Raw genomic sequence first — 25268 nt, forward strand, 5'->3', positions numbered from 1 at the left:
TCACTGCATTTGCTGCAGGGAAGGGATGCAATCATGGTTGTGAGAGGTTGTCAGATGGGCTTTGACACTGAAACAGTTTGTGATTTCCCAGATATAAGAGAAACCCCTTCTTTGTGCAGAGGCTGACTGGAAGTTGGCAGAACAGACATTTGGCTCATCTGTGTGCTGTGGCTTTTCTTTCAATGACGGCTGCAGACAAGTGCTACAGAGCATCTGAAAGTGCCTGTTTGTGGAGCACTATGCACAAGAGTGGCAGCAAAGTTGCCAAACGTACATCTACAGAAAAAAATGACTGAAGAAAAAATGAATGATGGGCTGAGAAGACAGTGGGTTTGCAAGCATGCCATGAAAGGGAGAAAACCATATGACCTCTCAGGGAATGAGGACATCCCTGTTGTCCCATCCATCCAGAGAGAATTCGCTCTCCTCATAATAATCCAAGCTGCAGTGGGAGCTGCAGTTTGCACAGAGGGGACTGCACAGGAAATATGTACCCCAAAAACACCAGCACAGACTTGCCAGACTGATGTGCTTACAGGTTGCAATGGCGAAAAGTTAAGAAAAAGATTAAGTTATCATTAAAATAATATCATGAGAAGCTTAAAGAAGAGTCAGCCTAGAGACAAGTGATGTCAGGAGCAGAACACCGGGAAGAGATCTGGTAGGACAGTGGTGGTGAGAGGCCAAAGCAAGACTGTAGTCCACATCCAAAGGACAGGAACCTACCGGACAACAAAGTAAAGGCCCCATTCTGAAGACCTTGGGGTCTAAGTAAACATCTCTTGAGATGGTTTGGAAGGAGATGTGTCACAGTCAAAACTATATGGCAAGTCAGTGACAAAACCGAAACTTTGGTGTCCTGTCTGTCTAATGGCAAACAACCAGACTTGTTTAAGATGCCTAACAAATAGACAAAGATAGACATACAGGAAGAGACTTAGAGGCAAAAATGAATGTACGTAAAACATAAATATTGTACATAAGCTGGACACTGAACTTACTGCTACTGGGGCTAATATAAAACCTTCCAAAATAAGTGATTTCCATAGGAGAATGACACATAAGATCAAAATTTTCTGGGAAAACATTAACTTATGTCAAATGTGATAGGGAATCATTAAAATACAGTGTTTCAACTTTTTTCTGTCATAGGTTTTATCTTTTAGGATGTCATTGATAAACCTGAGCAATCAGAATATTGTAGTGAAATTGTTTCAGAACATTTAGTTTTGTGAAAAGTTCCCAAACGCTCTCCACCTGACTCAGGACAGCAGAGAACTGAGGGATTTTGTTCATCAGTCAGCTCTAGTACGACAAGAGGAAATGCAGAGTCAGGGTGTGCCAATAAACCAACCCATCAAAAGAGCTGCGCTAGGATATGTGACCATACCCTTTGCAAACAAGGCCATGCATGTACATGCCAACACAATTACTTTGCTTGGATTTGCCAGAAGAAAATGGAATGTAAAGTAGTCTGTAAATAGCCAATAAATCTTGCTTCCAGTGTTTTATGTGTTTCTACCTTTGTCAGGAAGGAACTTGGATATTTTTAAAACCTGAAGCTAATGCAACTTGCTCAAATGTAGTGTTTTAATGGAAGGGAGAATGGAAAAGGTTTTGATTGTTCTCCCGTTCCCTGGAGGGGGTCTTATCTCCAAATAAATCTTTTTAAGAGCTTCACCCTTATTTCTAAAGGAAAACACATCCAGAAAGTTAGGTGGACTCTTTCCTGTTTAGAACAGCAACACTCCCCAAAAGTAACATCAATGGAAAAAGAGGACTGTGGTGCGTGATTGAAACAGCCAGTCCTATAGCTTCTCTCTCTAACTTTATATATAGAGCAAGCTAGGTGTAAACCCTCTGTACACCCGTAATGAGCTATTGGATGTAAAGATTAATTGTTTGAACAGAAAAAAGAAACTAGTGTTAGACTGCACATTGGTCAAGGTTTGAGCAACTTTGGGGATAAAGTTTTCTTCTCCACCTTTGTCCTTATTCCCTGCAAAATGGCTCCTGGGTTTTCACTGAGACTTGAAGCACTGCGTTCAGATACGTCATAAATCTGGTGAATATGCTGTCTGCTCTGAACAGTTTGTTCAGCTCTGCATCTAATTCTGTGTTGCAGTGTGCAGCACAGTCAGAAATTGCCATAGTGGTTTATAGGGAAGCTCTGCTCATATGGAAGGGCTTTTTCGCTTGTGAAGGGAAAATATGACTTGGCTAAAATAATGATTCCGCTATGCAGCCTTAAAGGCTGAAGTGACTGTAATAGATAGTTGACTTCAGAAGCCTAAACAGTTGGTGCTGCATCTTTCTGTCAGGACACTAGTCTTCTCAAAAACACTATCAGTCTCTGTTTGAATGTGTGCACAGCTGTAATGCTTGAAGACGTTGAATGAAGTATCATGTATTAAACATTTGTAATTGTTTTTCACTGCACTCTGACCTGAATTTCGTAACATCTGACTGATGGCCACTACCAACAGGATGTCCCAATGAGTGAGAGGAAGATCCTGTGCAGTGCATTTGCTGGAGTTAGACCAGCTGTGTTTCTCTTTTGTTTCATATGTTCAGAAGTCTGCAAGGAAATTATCTGCAATGGGGAAAGTGTTAGAGCTTATAAGAGAGATAAGAAAGCTGCCCAAGTTTCCTGGACCTCTTTGTACTTGGGAACACTCACTGAGTGGTTATGGCATATGCCAGCAGAGTCAAGATGGAAAAAGCAACTGAGTCTTCAAATCTGTCTTGTTGGATACTATGCAGTCCACGTGTTTCCTGTTTCTCTGGCACAACTGACCCTTCAGTCAGGATCAAAGTATAATGTGAAATGAAATTCCTGTGTTATTTTTATCTCTGCTCCTTCTCTCCAAGGTGACTTGTCTTTGTAAAGAATCTTGTTACTCTCAGGCAGTCTTCTCCAAGACTCAGTCTCATTTTCTGATGAGACAAGAACTAGAATCTAATAGCTATTAATTAGCCTTTTTCTTCAAAGTGCTAACAGTCAACTCCATTGGCCATTTTTTTACCACAATGACCTCAGAGAAATGTATATGACAGGGAGTACAAAGAGCTTATGCTTGATCTTGACCTGAGGACTTTGGAAAATACTTTAGCAAAGACATACGGTGTGGCTGCTTGCAATAACAAGAGACTGGACTCATAACCCAAAGGGCACTGACCCAGTTTGTATTCCTAAAAAAGCAAGAGCAGATCTGCCCCAGTTGGAAATCTTTTTCGGTAGCAGCGCTGATGTCTTCCTAGAAGGCCTCCAGCCATGTGAGGGCAAAACAATTGCAACAGGACTGTGTGAAAGTGAAGGACCTCCTAATGAACTCTTGGTTTTGGACTGTGCACAGGGCTTGATTCATATCCATGTATTAAAAAAGTTCACCACATTTGTTAGGAAAGAAATGAAATGTACATCTGTGCTCTACTTAATTGTAAAGCCAAGAGCTGTTGAAAGGGACAAAGTTACATCAATTTACTATTTTGTCAGACTGGTGAATTAACAGTGCAGACTAAAAGATGATGAGAAAAAGAAATTGATCCTCCAAAATACAAATATGTCATTGGTATCATTACCTCATTTCTACCCAGAAGGCTTTGACAGGTTAGAGAACCCCTGAAAAGAAACAAAATATTTTCCATCCTTAAACATTTTGTCTTACCTGAGCTCCTTTTATTATTGTTTTCACAAAAATAATAGTGAAAAGTGCCACACTTTTCTTGACATTGACTTTCTTCATGTGTTTGCTTGAAGTATTCTTATGACATCACTCTTCCTTCTTCCAGTCAATAAGCATTTAGTGAGCAGAGAAATACCTTGCTCAAAGCGTACTCAGATCAGGAAGCAACACAGGCAGTCAGTCAGGTGGCAGGTCCAGAAATAAGTGCTAACCAACAGACAAGGTGATATAGCATCTGTAGCACAAGATAAATGTTGTGCTTGGAGACCTCAGCATCTTAGTTTACAGCAGCAATGCACTTTTATCTCCCAATTGTTTCTAGTTGCTGTACTTTGATTTAGCACTGCAGAGTGGTCTCAAATCATGAAAGCTGCATTTATTTTGGCCAAAACAAAACCAGAATATTCAGTCTACAAATGTATCTCATATTCTCCAATTGCAAATTCGTTGTTCAGCAAATAGAGCAAGAAAAGGATTTGTTTGATATAAGATCTGTGAAGTATGTATGGACGCAGGTTTTGAGAACTCAACACTCAGTGTTCCTTTGTACAGATTTGCTTAATCTAGTCTGAACCTGCACTGGTCCTACTAAGGTCTTTTGGTAGTCAAAGGAAAGAAATAAAAACTTCTAGGACATTAGTCATCTGACCCAAATTTTTGTCATCTCATATTTACATATTAAATGGTTTATGCAATAGAAGTGCTCATTTCTCTCCACTGTATTGAGGCAACAGGCTTGGAGGTAGCTACACTTGGCAGATAAAACCTACTTTAGACTGTGTGAAAATCCTGGTACACGAAGAGACTTGTATAGGCTTAAAACCTGCTAACTAATTTATCAAATACCTGCTTAAATTCACTTGATTGATCCTCTTGGTGACTAATGTTATTTATGTGCCCTGCCTGCTGTGCCCCACAATACAGTCATTTGTCACTCAATTAGCTGGGGTATTTGGCTATTTAACTGTCTTTCCATTGTCTTGTAACTCTCTCATGTGAGGCCTTGTCCTTGACAGCAGTTCAATATAGACTTACGTCAATGTTAGCAATAACCTGAAATGATTTCTCTGAAGATTTCAGAAGTTTCAAAACTACTTTGTGTTTTGGGAGATGTGTTACTCCTTCTTGTATGACTCGATGGGCAAATTCTCAGGTGGATGTATTAGTCTTCCTTAGCACAATTAAAATGTGTATGAAACTGTATTGTCCTACCGGCACATTTTATACTTTTTATCTTTGCCTCCTCTAGGAGAAACTATCCTCCTTTTCATCAAAGTCTGTTCCCCTCTCATCCTCCCAGCATTCATTTATTTCATTACTGCTGCCCTTCACCAGTCAGATGGTGTCACTGTTGAGCAACACGAAGCTGCTCTTCCTTTCTGAGAGGGGAGCACACTGATAATGAAAGTGATTTTCTCATGGCACAGGAAGTAAAAGACTAAAACCTGTAGTGTCACCTTTTTGTTGGTAGTACTGGAGCACTATTCCCCTTGATATAGCCTGCTACTTTTTCTAACTGTGATTGATAGTGAGAAGTTAGTTCCATCTCAAACAAGTACTGCAGAACACCTGTTAATAACTCAGGACCTGACTTGACTGTTGGCCAGATATAGGAGAGAACTTCTCTGGTTGAGGTCAAATGAGTTCCTTTCTCTGTGGAGAGAGACAAAGAGCCCATCACCACAACTACCACAAAATGAATCACTGAACGGTGTGTTTGGAAAATGGTTTAATATTAATCAACACATTTTAAAGCCAGAGGTACAGTTTTATGCACAGCAGTATGGGCAGAAGGAACTTGCCCAGGTTGACCATGTTAAACCCCTAGTAGAGGTTCTGCCTTCCACTGATGCACTTTAACGTTGGGTCTTAACCACAGGTGAGCCCAGGAGAGAACTTTGTTCACAGAGGTACTAGTGATCAGTTAATGAAGCAGATTACTTTTGAGAGATGGTGGATTGCTAGTCCCTCTTACCTTGCATCTCAGACTGTCACCTCCATAGCTATATCCAGGTCCCTTCTAGCAAAATATCTGACCAAGATCATAGCCTTCTACCACAGCACCAAATCTGAAGTTCCTTAATGGACTGTAGCCACATTCTGTATGATGCTGAAATTCACCTCTCACAACCCATGCCTGTGGCTTCACAATTATGTTTATGTTGCCATTAATTTATGTCATGAATCAGCTAGTCCTATTACAGCTCCACAGTATTATACTTTTCTGATGCTTTTGCCAGTGACTGGCATTTTCCTCAGATGCCTCCTGTTCCTCAAACTTGCTTTCTTTTTCAGGTTGCTTCCATTGTAGGCCTCCATTCTAAGTATTCTTTTGCCTAAAAGTGAAATACAGCAGAAGCATCAAAACCTGCCTCACAAAACTGCATATTTCCAGTTACTGCCTTACTGTGTCATATCTAACTTGGGCAGGTATTTCAGGGTAAAGACTGCACATATCCAAGAAAACATACCTTTGGAGTCAGGGAAACACTGGAAATCTAATAAAAACGTACATGAACTTGATCATGACAATCCCTAATTAAAAAGTGAAATGTCTCATTCTCTTTAATTAACCTAAGAGGTTTTTACATGTCCACGCAATCTGCACTGGCCCTTCACACTGGCAGTATGGATATAGCAAAAGGGGTTCACAGTTATCACTGTTTGACACAGGGAATGACCAGAACTCAATGATGAGCAAATTAAAACCTGGACATCCTTGAGCCAAGAACAGAGGCCATCTTCACTCTAAAGGAGTACAGTTACATTGACGTAGTTTCAATTGTTTCTGGAGCTAAAGCCAAAATGTTTCACAGGTTAAGTTCAGGTGGGAGGAAAAGTGAGAAAGTAAGAGGCTGATGTTAAGTGACATGCCAGTGCTTAGGGAACTTGCTTCAGCTGGAGAAGATCACAGTTCACAGCTCATCTTCAAATCAAACTGAGCTGATATCTCAGTCTCTGACTTCGCTGTCATAGCTGAATTCCCCAATGAATGTTTATACCTGGTCTTGGTTCTTGTCCTCATGAACATTTTGAGGAAAAAACATTGCACTTTTTCCTTCAGTTCAAAATTAAAACTGCTTTTGAAGCCTTGTCCCTTCTTTTTTTTTTTTTTTTTTAATCCCTCTCTATTTGTGAAAGAAAATTCTTGGTTTTCAGCCTACTCCACCTCCAGTTAACACCATAGACCATTTGACTTGTGATGGAGTGGAACTGATTGCATCCCATAGAAAGCACCATTGCACAGACTCACTAGTCTGCTCTAGCTTACAGGATCTGGGGGGCTGATCCTCTGTGTGATAAATGCCATTTCTTTCTCAAACTTCCCTTTCCTCTCTGCTGAGTGAAACAGCACTGTCCTTGAAGGAAGTGAAGCCTCAGATTACCATTTAGTAGCATCTGATCCCTTCCTAAAAAAACACCATATTTTCTTATGGCATTGCTATTGCCCAGGCCTCTAATTAGCTGCCACTCTGGGATGTTTTGCTGATTATTCTACCATAATGGGCCTTAGCTGAGGCCACAGGTCTATTGAAACAGGCACCATGCAAACAGATCACAAATTGCATGTGCTCTGTCCCAAACAGTGACTTGCCAAAGGTCATGCGAGAAATTATAGGCAAAGGACAGAACCCAAATCTCCTGTATCCTCAGTCCAGTCCATTAAACAAAAAATCTTTTCCCTCTCACAGTAACTCCTACAGCTCAGTGATGTTTTTTCCAAAACACTAGATGCAATAAATTACATGTGAGATGGAAAATGTGCATTAGCAAGGAACAGAGCTGGGAGTACAACCGCGTGTTTTGGTAGGAAGGTTGTTTTTGTTTTTTGCTGACACAGATGAAATGCAAAATAGGAGAAATCTGGTTAGCCTAAAATGTCATCTGATACACTGAGAGAAGCTGATCAATAAAAATCTTTATGTTAGACCTTGCATGCCAAGACAGTAGCTATGAAAATACAATGGGGTACCACGAGAACAAGAAATACATGGTTAAATGGGAGACTGGAAAAAAGAACTTTCACAAAGGTTATTTGAAAACTGAGGAGGATTTAACTGAGAGATTGAAAAGAAACACTTATGTTCCAAAGAAAAATAATTTGGAGACATTTTTACTGAAGAGAAAAGCAAGCTTTCAAATAAAATGCCTCCTTTCTGACTAGAGAAAAGATCAGCTTTGTGTTCTCAGGGAGAAACAGACAATAAAGTATTTAGATCAATGAGATCTTCATCAGCCAAAGGTTACTAAAGGTGATATACTTTTAAATTCACCTCCGAGACTTGCACAGATGGGTGTAGTAAATTCTAAACCATCTCAATGGACTTTGCATACACACTTGTTCAGAGTGAAAGGGGTTTCCCCCTCATCCGGGAAAAGTAACTGTGAATTGTACACATGAGATTCTGAAACATCAATCCCATGAACAGGCAAGGGCAAGATTAACAGAACTATTGTAGAGAGGGTGCTTGTTGATAAAACTGGTTTGAAAACCATGGAGAAGACAGAGAAAGTGGCACCTTTCAAACAGTGATTCAAATTAAAGGAGAAGAGTTTGAGCCAGTATTTCCAACAAAAAATTTACCATTACAGTCTCCCATAGGATAACTGCATTGTTTTGTCTTAACCTCCATTCAGAGCACATTTTGTCTCTCAATGCCACTCAGAGATGGAGAAGTGATAGTATTCCTGTTCAGTAGATGAGGAAACTGAGACAAAGAGAGACTACATGAGCTATGTGAAGTCACACAGGAAGTCTAAGGCCATGACAGGAATAGCAGTTGGACTACAGGACTCCTCAGCCTGGAGGGAGGTTAACTGAGGTTAATTTTTAAGGTTACAGAAGCAGATCAATTGTCCTCCAACCTCAAAGTACAAAGGCTCCATTACGGAGTCACAGAGCAGTGCTTGCACTCATGGCACATAGGGTCATGTGCTGCAGAGAAAAAAGGGTGAAAAGTTTCCCTACCAAAATCTTTTCAATATTGTGGTCTTCAGCTGGTACAGAGTATACCACCACGAATCTTTGAGACGAAGCTGGATGGCTGTGTTCTCAACAGTGTCTGGTATGTGGGTCTTAGACAGAAAAGGTGTCTCCACATCCCATTGTTGAGTATATAATTTCTGCAGTGATGCTGGTGGGAAGGGGAGCAGCTCAGTGAATCTCATATATAAGTTATGGGATTTTTCTGTAGTAGCAGAACCATAAACCAAATAAATGTTTAGGAGCACACATCCAGCTAGAAAGAATAAAAGCTTGCCAGGAACCTGTCATGGTTTCCCATTGCAACCTCATGTCTGGAAGCTGTGAACAAAACACTGTTTTGACTTTTAAGCAGGATTCTTCCAGAAATAAAACATGTCTTTATGTTACAAGAATAACAGGTTGTTAGATGAGATTTGCAACTTGCATCAGGCCTAGTAGAGATATGCCTGAAATCTTGAATTACACTTGAAAATTTTCTCAACCCCTTTTGGTGATTGTAATATAAGGCGGAAACCCAGACAGCAGCATAACGGGGTAGCGAGGGATATCAGTGTACTCTAACAGCATACTGGCACTGTTAAATGTGCATTTACAGCTGGGAGCCAAAGCTATGGGGACAGGGCTGAGTGCACCCCAGATTGCTGTGATGTATGACACCAAACATTATCCTCCTTTTTTCAACCTCATTCACTGTCTGCCTCATCAAGGAAACACTGCACATCTGTACTGACATGGATACAGTTATGTTTGCAGCTTTAGGGATGAGTTGGTAAGTGTGCTTCTGGTAGCATCACTTAGTTCCTTTCTATTCTTTAGCGAAGCAAAAGCCATAAGGGAATGCATGGAGCAATGCTGAAGAGGTGTGAGCATAAACCAGCAAGAACTGATCAGAAGGGGACAGACCAAGCTGGATGCTGTTTCAGAATTTCACTCTGCTAACTGAGCAGTTTGTTGTCTGTACTCTCTTCCTCTGCAATGCCCCCTTTTGCACTGTTTCTTTCAAAAGCCTGACCTGAGGAAACTATTACTCTCCTTGAAGATGGATTATAACTTTACATCAATTCCTTAGGATAACAGAATACAAGTCTCTCAGAGATCTGTTTGAACTACCTATATATTGTTTCCAAGTACCAATGGTAGTGATTCAGCAGGGGCTGCACAATCTTTGGCTGTTTGTCTATGCTCAAAAGCAAGGGCTGGAGGAAAGGAAGAAGTGACAGTCAGATACTTGGCTCCAGTGGTTTCCTGTGCCTCATCAAGGTCAGAAGGGCACTGGTCCCTCCCAGGTGGAGGGGAAAAGATACACAACTTAACAGAACTCCTCTTGGAAATGACATTTCTCGCTCAAGGGCATGAATGAACCTGCAGAACAACACCCTTCCCTTCTGCAACATGCCCATGGGCTTCCGCAGTTCCTTCCAGCAACCCCTTTATCTTTCTTCGCTTTCCTTGAGCATAACTGACAGAACACAGTGTTTCTCTCCAACATCAGAGCTGCCACTGGTGATGCTCAAAACTATTGACTTCAACAACTCTTCAGAGCTCTCCAGCCATCAAGGAGTTTTACGCATTTCACAGGGTGGCAGGACCACAAATGAACAAAGAGGAAAATGGTTTTCCATGCAATTGTGGAAGGAACAGGGAATGCAGAGTTTGAAAAGCAAAATTACAGCCCAAGGCTGTTGTAACCATTGTTATGCAAATCGGCATGGAGGCAGAGAGGGTTTTTCCTCCAAGTCCCAGCAATGCCCACAGGCACCAATTTTTAATTAGAAATTATCTGAAATGTTCAACGTGCTCATACGTGCACTGAAACACCTGTAAAAGTCCCCGTTCCTCCACTGGGTGTGGCAATACACAGACCCGTGCCCAGTTCTAACATGGAGATAGCGAAAAGCCCTACTGTGGTGAGCAAGAGAAGGGTTTGGCATAGAAGTCACTTGCCGAGGCAGTGTTGGATGACACATGAAGATCAGTTTTGACCCCGGCAGAGCACCCTCCTTGACATACTGGACTTGAAAGAATTTTATCCAAGAAAGCAACCATGATATCAATGCCTTGAAAAACAGAACCCTGTTTGGATAAATGTTTAAGGTAATTTTCAACCATTTTGTGTATATATTGGGCTGGCTGAAGACAGGATGGTCAGCTGTGCTGCTCCTTGCAGCTCCTGCTCCACTGAAGATCAGCTCTTGTGATTCCTCTCACCAACAAATAAATATTCCAAGATTTATATCTACCAATATTTTCATCATGTGATGGAGCATTTAAGGCATGCTGAAACCTCATGGTACAGATGAATACAGAAAAGCTGTAAACATGTATATGTTTTCAACAGATTTAGATACTAGAAGAATAGTAGTAGCAACAATACTAGAATAGTATTTCACCTAAAAAACTCTACAGGTGAACTGACATTAAATGTGGCACTTCAAACGTAGTTCTTTCTTGTTCTTATTCACAGGAACCCTGTGTTTGTCCTGGAGCCATAACAGAATGGTTGTGCCCAGAGGCAAATAAACTGTGCTACAGCTCCTTTTTTCCTACAAAATCCTTCCATCTGGAATTTTTTCTGGAACTGAGCATGCACTCAAACACACTGGTCCAGCTGTACCTTGTAGAATGATTCCCACATGCTTCTGTAGCAGAGAAAAATGATGGCTGTCATGGCAGCTTTGGATGTGGATAGTACATTCATCCACAAATACAGGAAAATGATGGGGTGGCAGGTACAGGATTCAAAGTTAGCCTGTTAGTAGAAAAACTGAAATTGCATAATGCTGAAATCATCCTGTGTTCACAGTGAGTTGTACCTGACTTGCACTGGCAGGAATGCATTGCACATAGAGTAAAATAGGTGATTAGGGAAAATAGAAAGGGCAGAAGCTGACCGCAAATTTTGATCAAGGTAAAAGTTTCTGTATGACATTCCCAATTCCAAAGCTGTTTCTAGATACCTGAGCAATTACTTGAACCTCATTATTATGAATTTTATCTCCATTACATCCCTCCAGGGCAAGTAGTATTCAGTGTTCTCTCCCAGATGGCAAATAACTGTATTAGGTATGCAGTAAGTGACCCAAGAACAGGAACTTTAACTATCTGTGAGTCTAGGCTTCCTGCAGGTCCTTGCGCTGTCCTTCTCTCTACTGCTTGCATCTCCCGCAAGCAGAGCCAGCGCTGCAGCCTGACTCACAGATGTGTTTGCAGACTCAGCTGCACGGTGATACTGCAGGCTGGCAGGGAAGGTGACATGCAGCTTGCTATCTGCCATACTGAGAAGCAGCAGCTCCTACTGCAACATGGTGGTGCTGTGCGGGATGAAGAGTTGGCTGCATGCAGAAAGGCAGCCCTGTCTGTCAGCCCCTTCTCTGCCTGCCCTGATAAACTCAGCCAATTACACTAATGGACAAACTGCATCGAAGTTCCTCCTGTGCTTTTGATTCTCTGTGCTTTGTGCTCCTTCATTTCAAAAATAAGTACTTGGAGGTCACCTTACCCTGATTAAATCACAGGAATACAGTGTCTGTTTTCAGGAGTCTGTGACTACTAATTAATTTATGTCATCAAACAATTATTTTCTACCTCATTAGCCCATGAAATGTGAAGATTGTGTCAGCACTTTTGCTGGCAGTCTTGCACTCATTAGTTTGTAACCTTGGCCAAAAAAGAAGAGAAAGAGAGAAGGGGGGAGAGAGTGCTATTTGACAACTTGCAGCTTGTGTTTAAAGCAACAGGTGCTGCAAACTGGAGTTATTTTCACATTCCCCTTGGTGCTAGATGACTGAAACACCACAGCATGGAAATTTCTCTCACTTATGATTTGGTGACTAATGTATCATGAAAGGGAAGAGTGGGGAAGTGGAGCAAAGAACAGTGAGGAGACCTGTTCTAGTACACGCATACCACAAGAGAGCATCATCATGTGCTCCTCCTAGCAGAACTCACATGAGGTATGTGGGTCAGGTGATGGGGGTTTCAATTCTCAGATTGTATAACAAAGATCTGAAACAGCTCTTCGCATGGGAAACTGTGGGACACCACAGTCAGGGTAGCAACTAGAAGTGGAAAGGAAGGTAAACTTGACCTGCCTGGCCCTACAACCACATACTTCCAAAGAATTTTCCCATGTTAAGTATATAAAAATTCGCAAATGGTCTTGGAGATGAGTCAGATGTTTGTGAGTAGGAGCCAGAATTCCTTTGTCCTTTACTGTTTGCTGACTTTCAATATATTAGTTACTCACCTGGTTTATTTTTTCACATTCTCTTCCCCAATTTGGGTTTTTTTTAGTTAATCTGTGTTAAGATTAATGTTTCTTAATGTTTCAATTTTGATGAAGCATTGTTCAGGCATTAACAGTGGCCTTTTAGTCAGTGCAGTGAGGAATTTTGCACAGAAAATAGTTTCATTAGAAAACACCATTCTTAAAAAATATATGTGAGGGACATCTGTTTGTTAAGGAAATTGAAGCTTTTGGTTCAGGACATAATTTTTATTCTTGCTGCTGCTCTTGAGATCAGCTATTTGAGTCTGGGTTCCCACTGCCCCACTTAGTATGGTCATTCTTCATGTCATGGAAGATAAAGCCTATGTAGGAAAGGAAAACTAAAGCACAATGTAGACAAATGGCATTTCTTATTGATCATCTTAGTCCAAATGATAATTCACATATTTTTCCCAATTTTAGCTATAAAGCCACAGCTAACCTGCTGTTGTGCTGATGACACGCTGCTTCAAGCAGAAGGTTGGGCAGAATCCCCTCCAAACAAAGCTTTATGGGTACTGAAGTGATGTTTCACCATACTTCATTCTATTTGCTGTTTTATTTTACCCTAATCTGGAATAAAAGTGTATTGTGTATTGATATGTTAGAATTCCCAGAAAGCAGAATTTCTGAGCTTCCATCAGAATTACTCAGGTTGTAAAAAGGAATTTAGGTTTTCCTTAACTCCCTTTTAGTGGTCATGCCTAGTGGCTAAGAATTCCAGTAAAAACAGCCATTTGAGGGGAAAGAAGGTCATGAGTTCAAGGTAGCAGATGATGAGCCAGGAGAGATACTTTTGCCAAAATCTGGGCAATCCTGACAGGTTTATTCATATTTTACTTATACCTTATATATAAAGGAGAGTAGCCAAATAACATAATTAAGTGCCTAAGGTCAGTGAGATGAACGTTCTTCACTGTGACATTAAAAGACACTGGAACATTTTCAGTCAAATGAAATTTCTTCTAAATATTCATTGAAGACAAAACACTACAGAAGGGTTTCCAGTGTATAAGGCTATTAATAAAACTCAGGACATTCTGGCCATGACTGATCTGAGGGAGGAAAAGACCATTTTTTCCCAATGTTTTTGGGGAGTTTTCCATTCTATAAATGTTGTCCTGACTTTTTGTCCTAAAATCTGTGCCAAATAAATATGGGTTTTGAGGCTCAGTAGCTGGCATAGAACAGAATAAACAGTGTCTAAAAAATAATTCTGAAGTTGAAATATCAAGTTGTCTTAATTACTTACACAGGAAAATTCCCCAGTTTAGTCACTTAAAATCTAGAGAGATGTGAAACTCAGCAGTTTCAGTTCACAGAACGTAATGAAAACATTCTTAGCGTTTTATTTGCATGGGGTCACATTTAAAAAGCTTCTCTAGAGTTTCATATTCAAAGAAATTAGGCATTCAGGTATCAAAACCACTTAACCCAGTGGTAGCTTTGAAACACTTTGGCTGGTTGGCTGAAATTTGCTGAAATTGGTAAAACCACGTTGGTGAATTCCCCTACAGGTGTTTTGATGTTACAGCTGAAATGTCAATGATCCACCTCATAGAGAAGTCCAATAGACTCTAACTGTAGTTAAATTATTATATAAAACAAGAAATAAAACAGTCTCTGGTAAAAATTACATAAAATCTAAGGGTCTGCAATAGCGAATTATAACATGTCTCTACATTTTATGAGTTTGCTCATTAAGCTCCACAGCAGAGATAAACTTCTCTATTAAATTCTATTGTAGGACTTTAAAGAGAATCTATATTATTTTATCACACTAGTGGTTGCATGTTCATGGCAAGATCAGGACACATTGTGCTAAGTACTGTAAAAGCATACATTATGCAGCCTAATGTCTGAAAACTGGACTTTACAAAAAGAAAATCACACCCTGTTTGAAACACATGAATAACTGATATTTTTACTCAGCTATAGAATGCTCATATTTGTCTTTAGCACAGAAATTATTGAAAACCAAATTTTTATAGAAAATATGTGTTTTAAAAGGTATCTGTTCTTGGGTTTTTTTACAAGCATTTCTACCTTCCTGCAACCTCTTGCCCTCTCAGGTTGATGTGAATATCCAACAGCATGTCATTGAACCTTTTACATGAACAAAATTCACCTTGGGGATGACAGTGTGCCTAAGCAATATCACTCCACAAAATGTTTTTGGTGGCATGATAAAAACATCTGAAAACATGGAGTTTATAAATCACTATGTCTTTGACCACAGTATGGTGACACTTCTCTTCTACAGTAAGTGTTTTCTTGTGGAAAACCAGACCACTTTCTTAAGCAGTGGTATGCTTTTAAGAGTCTGTGGGTTCCATATTAAAAGCCTACAGGTTGGCTTTTTTGTTTCTTCCATGAATACTTATTTCCAGTAAATAGGCAGAATTTCCCAGAGTCCAAATATAATAAAGGTAACTGATGAGTGTTGACAGGGATTGACGTCTTCAGCACTGGAAAATCAGCCAGCGTGACAAGGAGATCCTCTTGTTTTAATTATGAAAAACAAGAGAGATAACCAGGTTGGTGTTCCTTCCCCCAGTGTCCCATGCTCCCCCCAACCCCAATTCATTTAGTAAAAACGGTGGTAAAGAATAAAAGAAGAAGTTATGTTTTCTACCAACAGACTTTGAACGTGCTTCAATCGTCCTTCCTGTGTGTATTTTCTGCTGCTTCTTCTGAGCTCTGTACTTCCTGAACCGCAGAAGTGCCTACACTTTCAGTTTCCTGTCCTCAAGATGTGAATATAAGCTTTTTACATAATTTGTGTGATCAGATCTCTCATAGTCTAATTCTCCAATCTTTCACATCAGATCTATCACACTATTATGGTTCAGATACTCTTGAGTTTTATCAGAGTAACTAGCATGAGAATTGGTCTTAAAGACCTCAGGTGAGCCAGCCTACATAAATTATGCTGTTCATAGCTATTCTTACTTCTGACAAGCATCTGAATGCATGTGATGTGGTTTGGACTGAGGAGATGAATCTGCAGCGTGACGTCCTTCTTGGAGGAGTATTATTTTAAGCTTCTGTAACCAATTTTTCCCCTTCTGCTGTGAATTTACCAAAAGGTGCTTCAACCCATGAGAACTGGCTCAAGGCTTGTTCCATACCAAAATAAAGCTGAATTACACAACTTTCCTAAATGAACTGGGGCTGGAGGTGGAATATTATTCTTTCTGTGTCTTCCTAATGCATGTGTAATAGGATTTGTGTCAGGTTAATTTGTAGGAGATTACATGACAACAGCAGTGATCAGTGCTTGCTCTGATTCTGAGGCCACCATCCACCTGATCCACAGAGACAAACAAGATTCCACGAGCTCCAGATGTTTACTTGGAGATACAGCCTTCATGGGTGTAAAGCAGCATAGCTCTGCTTGCTTCAGTAGAGCCAAGGCACTTGAGTATGGGAACCAAAGATGCATGGTTCAAGAGGGAGGATGCCGGACCACAGCTTGCTTTTCCCTCTCTCCTTCTTCCATCACTTGCTCATGTGACAGGCTTGCTTAGGGTAATGTGGGATGGTGCAGTGCTGAACCCCAACCCTTGAGTTCCACTGTGACCCAGTTGCACCCCACGCTGTGCAGACTGCTGGGAAAGTGGCAGTTTCACCTGAATTTCAACAAATCTGGCAACGTGCAGTAGGTGTCAGCACTGACATACAGCTCTTTTTTGTGAGGAAATAATCATTGTGCTAAACCTGAACTCTATTTATCTTTCCAGTTCTAACCTGGGGCTTAGCTGGGGGACATGGGAATCATGGTATCCTCCTGCACAGGCTAAATCCCAGCTTTGACGAGGATTTAGCCTGTGAGGCAAGGCTCTTTGGTGGCCACTGTCTACCCTTAGAGAGCAATTTGTAATTATGATAGTATGTGCCCAGAGGGGCTCTTAGCAAAATGAAATAGAAGATCAGAAAATAACCAAAAAAACTAAATCACGATGGCTCACTTGAACACTGAAATCTGGACAAAACCCACAAAAATTCCAAGATCCTTTGTCCTGTAGTCCACTGAAATAAAAGAAACACAACGTCAGAAGCTAGAAGTTCAGTGAGATTGAAACTGGACCAAGCTCCAGTACACAGAGAGAAGGCCAGGACCAATTCATGTATCAGGCTGTGGACAGAGGTGTTGTGTACTGGAAAATCAGCTGGAAGATGCTAGATAGCACTCTAATATATCTATATCTATCATGGTTCTTTCAGAGAATAATAATCTCATTAAAGTGTGAATTACTAAAATCAAATCTTCTAGCACAATTTCCTGAGCAATGGGAAAAACTACGCACTGATTGCCATCTATGTTTTTTCAACCCACTCACCTGCAGCAAGTGATCTTTGTAAAAGAACAGGTAGAATATCATTAGGGATTTTTAACTTTTTCCTTCATGGTGGTGAAGGGCAGGTGAGCAGATATGGCTCATGGAAAATGTTTAATGCCTCTGGTTCAAGGCACTTGGGGAGGTTATATAAATATGTCCTATCATGCACAGAAACACTCTACTGCACACACAGAGAGCAGAGATGTGGTACCAGATGTGAACTATGGGAAGGCTGAACAGGGATGTCACTCTTCTGTGCCATTTGTGTTTTAATGCTTGGTTAAGTGCTTGGATGCAGGATGTTACTGGAACTGCTTAGTTGGATATTTTATATAGATACACATATCAATGCAGTTGATGTTAATGGGATTCAACAGATTCTCTCATCTTTCAAATAGTGTGTCATTATTGGCAGTCACTGCAGCTAGACTTCCACCAGACCGTTTTAGGACCTTTGTTCTGCTGACAGTGAAGGGGAAGTTCATTCTTAAATGGTATCTACAGGTTTGTTCCCCAGTGTCTTTGTAGAAGGGAACTTCATTAGCAGAATGGATACTGTATTACACTAGGCAGGGACCAGAACTACACAGAAAAATGCTTATCTAACCCATGCAAATGGATGTGTTTTATAAGTTTTCCTGCTCTGCAGTGAGACACAAGAGACCTAAAATTCTTTCAAGCATACAAAAAACCAGTAAATCACCCCACAGTATTTCAGTGGTGAGAACATCTGCCTGTGATATGGAAATTCCAGGTTCAGAGTCTTACTCGACCTAGTTCAGAGCAGGAACTGAAATTTCACAGTCATTCGCTACAGGTGAGTGCTCTCACCACTGAATTATTTCTCTAGTGCAACAAAAGTTTATTTAAAGTTGGAAAAGTCCTGAAAAGATGCCTGAGAAGGACATATCTCAGAAAAGCCTTGTGGTTTGAGTACCCACCTGAGACAGAAAGCATCCATTTCAAAAAATCACTTCTGTTTTGAAGTAGGTAGAGCAGGAAGCTGGACTTGACTACAGGTTTAGAGGGTGCATGTTGTTTCCCAATGAAAGTCATAGAAAAGTTTCAGCCACAAGGAATCATCACATCCTACAGGGAAAGGAAAAAAAGGAAAAGAAAAAAAGTTAAAAAACCCCACCACTTCCTTGGAAGATTTCCAGTGAATTCTAATATGTGCCTGATCTACACAGCTTGCTGAATGCTGTGGGCGTATTTCCATTGACCTCAAAAAGATTTTTCATCAGGCCCAGGTTAATCAAATATGGTTACTGCAGGAGGATTACACAAGGAGAGAGAGACAGAGAATGAGAAAACTGCTGGTTCTTAAAATGAGAGGGGAAAAAGCAATGTGGTCTGTCACTCAGACCTCATTTGAAATAGGAAATATGAATTGGGTGTGGATAAAATAGGGATCACTGGACTCCAGAACTACTCTAAAATTCCTGAAGATTCAGGACATAACGTTCTGAAAACTATTTAACTTTGAGTCATCATGTTTTAGCTCTTGGAAAGGAGTGGAGAGTAGATGGCAATGATGAGTAAAACAAGCGGTTTCCTCATCTTGAAACTATCCAGTCCTTCTCTCACAGTGAAAGCATGGATTACTATCAACATAAAAGGAATGAGGGTTAAATATGTAACAAGGAAGAGAGTAAGCTAACCTTTCACACAGATTGGGTATGACAGTGGAAAGATCAATGCACTTCATTCATCTGAGTCGATAGCAAGATAAATACCAGGACTGACTCTTCCAACAAAAGTATTTCCTTTATTATTATTCATAGTGGGCAAGATCATTACAGAGTAATCATTCCATCCTTGTTCTTCATATTTATTATCAAAGGAGCTTTTACCATCTGTGTTAGTGGATGGAAGATGAAGTTTACTTAGCCATCTTTATGGCTATGGAGTCCATGAGAGTTTAGGGAGCCTAGTCATTGGGGTCTCCAAATCAGGTGGTAAAAAATAGTTTATTCATGGATAAAAGTCAAACAAAAGGTCAGGTATGAGTAACAGGTCAACCGTGCAAGGTCTGAGATACTAGTTCTAAAGAAAGCCTGAGAATGAAGACATACCAAAAGCATGGGAACACTTCAAAGCTAGTTTGCAAGACTCAGCCTTGCTGTTGCCAAAAGCATTGATTCATTGAAGGTAAAATGCTTTGAGAATTCACTTCCAGAAATATTTGCATTGTTCTCCTATCAGTTCATGCCAGTTTCATGCCAGTTCTCAGGCATCAGGCTTTCCAGCTTTGCAAAGCAGGGGACCCTTAAGCTTCATTCATTGCACAAATGTTGTCACCCAGAGGAGAATCTGAAAGGCTCAAGAGCCATTTAGGCTTTTGCAGATAACTAAGAAGGAATGATATTTTCCAAAGTACTCATAAGTCAAGTACTTAAAAATTCTCACAAATGAAGACAAATGAATTGGGTGCAGCCAGCTAAAGAAGTGTAGAACTGAGTTTTATTTAAATCACTGCATGATACAGTGAAACTTACTTGTCTTCAGTTGTGCTTACACTGATCATGAAAAGTGAAAAATAGACTTTTTGTTTAGTAAAAAAAGAAAGCCCTATGGAAAGTCCATCAAGGATTCTAACTTCTACTTCAGCCTGATACTGCTGCCCTGGGAGTCTAAATTCTTAGAAGACCAAAATATCAAAGAGTTTAAAGAGAAAACTAATGGTAAAGTGACACTAGAAATGCACCATTCCAATGTTACCGCTGTAAAGAAGCAGAAGCAGCAGAGTTTAAGGAATCAGCATCAGTTCACATCAGAAGCTTGTGATAGAACAGAAAACTCTACACATTTCCTGAGTCAGAGACTCGTGTCTCACCCACAAGACCAACATTCTTCCCTATAGATACTTTTCCCTTATTTCCTGAGGCTTGGTTTGTTTAAGTGGACAGAATTATATTTTTGCTGTTCTGCTTTTTCAGATGCTCTCTATGAAGCAAGAAAGTGTTAGAGGAAAGGTCATATTGTCTGATGAAATCAGTAGCAGAGTTTCTGGTGATTTTGGTGGTGCTCTACGACATAGTTAATACTACTAAGCAAATCTTTTATCCCAATGTATGGAAAAATAATTTCTCCCCTTTACCTCAATTTCCCACACTGTACCTTGAGAGAAAGCAGTGTTTCCTTACAGAGCACATTCAGATTCTAGGAGAAAAATATTATCATGCATTTGAATCTGGGATTATTATTCCTATGGGTTTGTCACTATTAGACCAGGGAAGGGAAAGGTTTCACCTGATTGGTTGCTATTACATTGAAATGTGGGAGAGTTCTACTGAATGCAGACTCATGGGGTACTTATTTCTGCTGAGAGAAAGCGATGGCTCTGGGTCTTCCCCCAGAAGAGCAAAGAGGGTTAAAAAGAACATAGTCCCTATAGAAGACAGGACGGTATGCTCATTCCTTCTCTCCTGCTTCTCCCAAAATGTGTATAGTATATTTCATGCTACTATAGAAGTAATTCCTATGTGTCTAACCATAGCCATCCTAACCTGAACAGGATTACAAACAGATTATTAGAAGAAACAAACCACTGCCCTAGTGTGAATGTGTCTGCAGGGAGGGTTGACACTGTGTGTGCCCAGAGGACAGGATTTTCCCTATGTGTCCTTTCACCAGAGGAGGAGAACTTCACCCTGACATGGGAGAACAGAGCTGCCAGGAGTTCCAAGCTCCCCTTGGTGTCTGCCTGTGTCCACCACAGGTGATAAAAGTATGTACATTGATTGTAAAAGGAAATTACTCCATTACCTAAAGTTCTGTTTTATGAACAACCTCACCATAGCATAAAACTGATTTGCAAAAGAGACAGGTGGTTTACAGAGTTTTTGTGATGGAATAACAGCCACAACATTATGGCCTTTATAACGAACTCCTTAATGCCTTCCGTCTTCAAGTAGTACAAAAGTGATTTTGGAAATCACCTGGATACAAAACCCGTTCTATGAAGTCACAAATAGGAGGGTTTGCACAAAACAGGGCTGGTTCCCTTTGCATACATTCTGGAAAGCCAGCATAATTTAGACTGACTTTGACACTTTGCTAGCTGCTAACATGAGGAACGCAAAGCAGGCTGAAACTCTGCTATCCAGTTGTGAGCCTTTGAATGGCCCTAACCAGTGGATCAACAGTAACCAACAACTCAGTGTGTGCATTGGGGGAAATCACTCTACAAATTCCTCCATTTTTTGAGTTTGTTTTGTAAAATGGGACCCTTGTTCTGTATCCACCCTTACTGAGATTGCCATTTCCCCCTGCTCTACATGCTCCAGCACACACCTGTATGCTAGGAGTTCAATGCCAAAACCTCCTTTACTGGACATGTTCCAGTAAATGAATTAAAACCTTTTAAAGAAAAAAAGAATGGTTTCGCTCTTTCCCACACTCTACTCCTGACTTATGGGGAAAGCAGGAGATAGATAACTTTGACCTATACTTGTGTTGCTGTCAGTTTCTTTGACACATTAGTTCGTGTTTGCACTCTCTTTGTTTCAGTGATGTGTTGTGTAACGTGAGCAAGCAGAAAGCCAACTATGCACCAGCAGGAAGCCTTGGAGTACTCTGAATTTTTGGCACAATGTGATGTATTGTGAGCTGGGTTTTGAGTGTCTGACAGTTAGTCCTTGGAATTGGCAGATGTATGCTAGAGACCAGTACCCTGATTAACTTCACAGAGTATAGCTGGGACTAAACTGTGACTTGATTCATGCCCTGAACACATGTGCTCGGTGCAGTGAGCATTCAGGACTCATTTGAGTGCATGTCTTGTACTCAAAGGCAGCACTGCGCTCTGCCCTTAACGTATGCTGCGGGGCTAAGACAGGTAGCTCCACACATAACGACTTTGTGCTACAAGGACTTTAGAAATGACTGACTGATGGAAAAGACTTAATTGTACCTTCACCGTGTTCCACACACACTTATCCCCCTTTGTAACCTGGGCACTGAAAGCTAAGCACTTCAGTGCTGGAAATATTCAAGGTACAAAAATCAAAAGAACAAAACTAAGGACCTCTTGAGCCCAGAGTTGTAATACTGCTGTTTTCTGACCAGGCATCTGCAGCTTTGCTCCTGTGATCATTTCACCTCCACTGGGACCCCACTGCCTTGGGCTTAGCCCTATCCACAGTTACAGACTGAAAAACTGTGAGGAAGGAAAAGCTTACGACCCCATTTCCTACATGGTGGAAGATTACATTTAAGGATATTTACCAGCTTAAACAAACCAGCCTAGGAGACAGCTGTGAAAATCTCACTGTGAGTTTCTCTGCATCATTAGAAGTTGATATGTCAGTTCCTCATCAATAACAGAGACCAGTAGGATTTCCTTACTTTCCAGGAACCTTGTGAAGAACCCCAAGGCGGTTGTAACAGGGTATCTTAGATGACAGATTGACCTATTGTCTCTGGTGGGAAGAGCACAGGGCAGCTCTGAGCCATAGGGTTTGTTTCCCAGCTGATTTACTTCCTTTCTACTAATGCAGTTCTGCTGAGGTCCATGCCATGATTCAATCAACCAGCTGTGAAACAGAGGTTCCCCAGGATTTTATCAACTACCTTTCCACTGAGTCAGGGATAACAGGCACAGCATCTGGGAGGTGTTTCAGCACATGTCTTTCACTTCTTGTGTCAAGGAAGCAGTCCTGCATAAAAAAGACTGTTGAGATGAAAGACTTAGGTATGTTGTTTTACACGGTTTGTGAAAAGAAGGGCTCCTTAAGTCAAAAGCTGGCAGTGCTTTACAAATGAGGGCTCAAGTACCTGCTGCAAGATTCCTAAAGAGACCTCATTTCATCAGATCAGATAGTCCTGGACTATGGCATCCTCCATGCAACCACAAGATCTTGTGCAGCTCTAGCTCTCTCCCAGTTGAGTGCCCAACAGCACGCATGGTGTCCAGGACACTCAGGCAGAGCAGATCACCCAGCTGTGGATGACTGCTTACATCCCTAGCTCAAAAGACAGACTGTGTATATACAACTGCAGTGTTACTGCACCATAATAAGAGATAGCTTAGTGCAACCAACCACAAAATTTGGTCTTTTAAGTTCATTTCATCCTTCCAAATGTGTGTTGCAACATAATCATCATTAGTAAGCTTTAGTCACCAGATCATAACTGAGAATGGAGCTGAATTATAGTCGGAAGTTCACTTAACATTTTAAATGCTCCATAGCCCATATCTTGCCTGATGTGGTCAGTGCAGGCTGTTGTTTTAGGGAAGTTTTGCAACTTTATTTAACACTGGGAAGAGCTCTGTCAGTTCCTGCAGGGACTCCTGATGATCTCTGCTTGCCACTGGCAGAGCCCTGTGTAACTGCATTAGTCTGGTTTGCTTTTCAATTAGCTGTCAACCTGCAAGCAGGAGAAGCCTTGAAAGAATTGATTGAAACCCTCCCAGTCAAATGGTATCAATCGGTAACCAAGGAGGAGATGTTTTTATTCCAAACCCACAGAATAGAGGTCAGAATGGGAAAAAAAAAAAACCAAAAATCCAACACCACACATTAATGGCAATTGAAAGGATGCTAAATTTTGATGGTGTATTCAAGCGACAGGATGTGTGGTTGCAGCTTGCTATGTGTTTCTTTCCTGCCAGAAGGCAGAAAGATGAACCCATCTATTAGAAATACTTATAGGAGAGTGCATGCAGTAACTAGTTTTGCATTTCTTAAAAGAAACTTCCCAAGATAAATGTTACTTAAAGAGAACTATTGAAAAACACTAAAGGATATATTAAAGTCTTTATTAACAGCTAACAAGGGACAGACATAAAGCAAAAACTTGCATCCATTTCCCCCTCACTGCTGTAGTCTGGCAGTCTTTACTGCTGTTACACAACCACCCTATGAGGAAGAAAAGAAAGACTATTCCTCATTTTATTCATGCACAGAAGGAGAAGTGACTCCCTTTCACTGGAGAGGGTGAAGCTGATGTTACAGATCTTGCTCTTCTCTCTTCCCACATCATCTCCCTTTCTTTTCTCAGATCTAATGACCCTCACTTTCTGAACCAATTCAGCTCATGAAACCACCAGAGAACTAACCTGCAAAAACTGTGACTACTTTTCCGCTGGTTTCAAGAGTTGAACTGGTTCAACCAAATGTCAGCTGAGCACCACGCCATGCAAAGAAAGAAGGAAAGCCCCATGTGCAGAAAGTGGAGCTAAGGAAAGAGGGAATGGGTCTTCCATTTTTTGGCAGCAGTAAGCTGCTGGACCAGCTCAGCTGTAAAAAGTTAATAATTTCAGAGACTGTTTCAGAGGGGGGAACTGGATCTGGTTCATGCCTTCAAACTGCAGCCATCCTATGTTCCATATTAGCTATGGCTAGGGCTTAACTCCTCACAATCTGAGAAGGATGCTTTATAGTCTGATCTCACAGACTTTGACTGGTAGTTGGAAGAGTTATAGGCACTATTCCTTCACATGTGTGGCAAATGTGTACATGAGAGAAGATCCTACACAGTTCTGAGTAAAAAGGAAGTATGTGTGTCTGAGAACAGGGAAATTCAGTCCAACACTAGATGTTACTCAGCAGCTGCTTACTGTCAATGGCCATTTTACACACTAGAGAGAAAAAAGGTCTTTTTAAAAGCTCGGCTCCTTCAATAAGGTGTTAGAGTGGCAGTACTCTGAGGATGTGATTACCTGAAACATAGGAGATGCTTAACTTTATTTGTTTAAGGTGCCTTATTCCAGTAAGGCACATTATAGGGTGACACTTAAAGCAAGTTTTGTTAGCACAAGTGACATGGTGGCAAGCAAGCAGCCAGCAGCTGTGCTCTTAATCTGATGTTTCCAAAATAGTCAACATATTAAGTAATATTATGTAATAACAGACCAAGAAAATCACACAGAAAACAAAACACATCCCAGATCAATCAAATTCTTCAAGTACTCCTTAAATGTTACAAAGCAGGAAAAAGAAATAAAAGACACAACCCAGCATTATGCATTCATATCACCT

The sequence above is a fragment of the Psittacula echo genome (genome assembly GCF_963264785.1).
Source record: "Psittacula echo genome assembly, chromosome: 2".
Lineage (NCBI taxonomy): Eukaryota > Metazoa > Chordata > Aves > Psittaciformes > Psittacidae > Psittacula > Psittacula echo.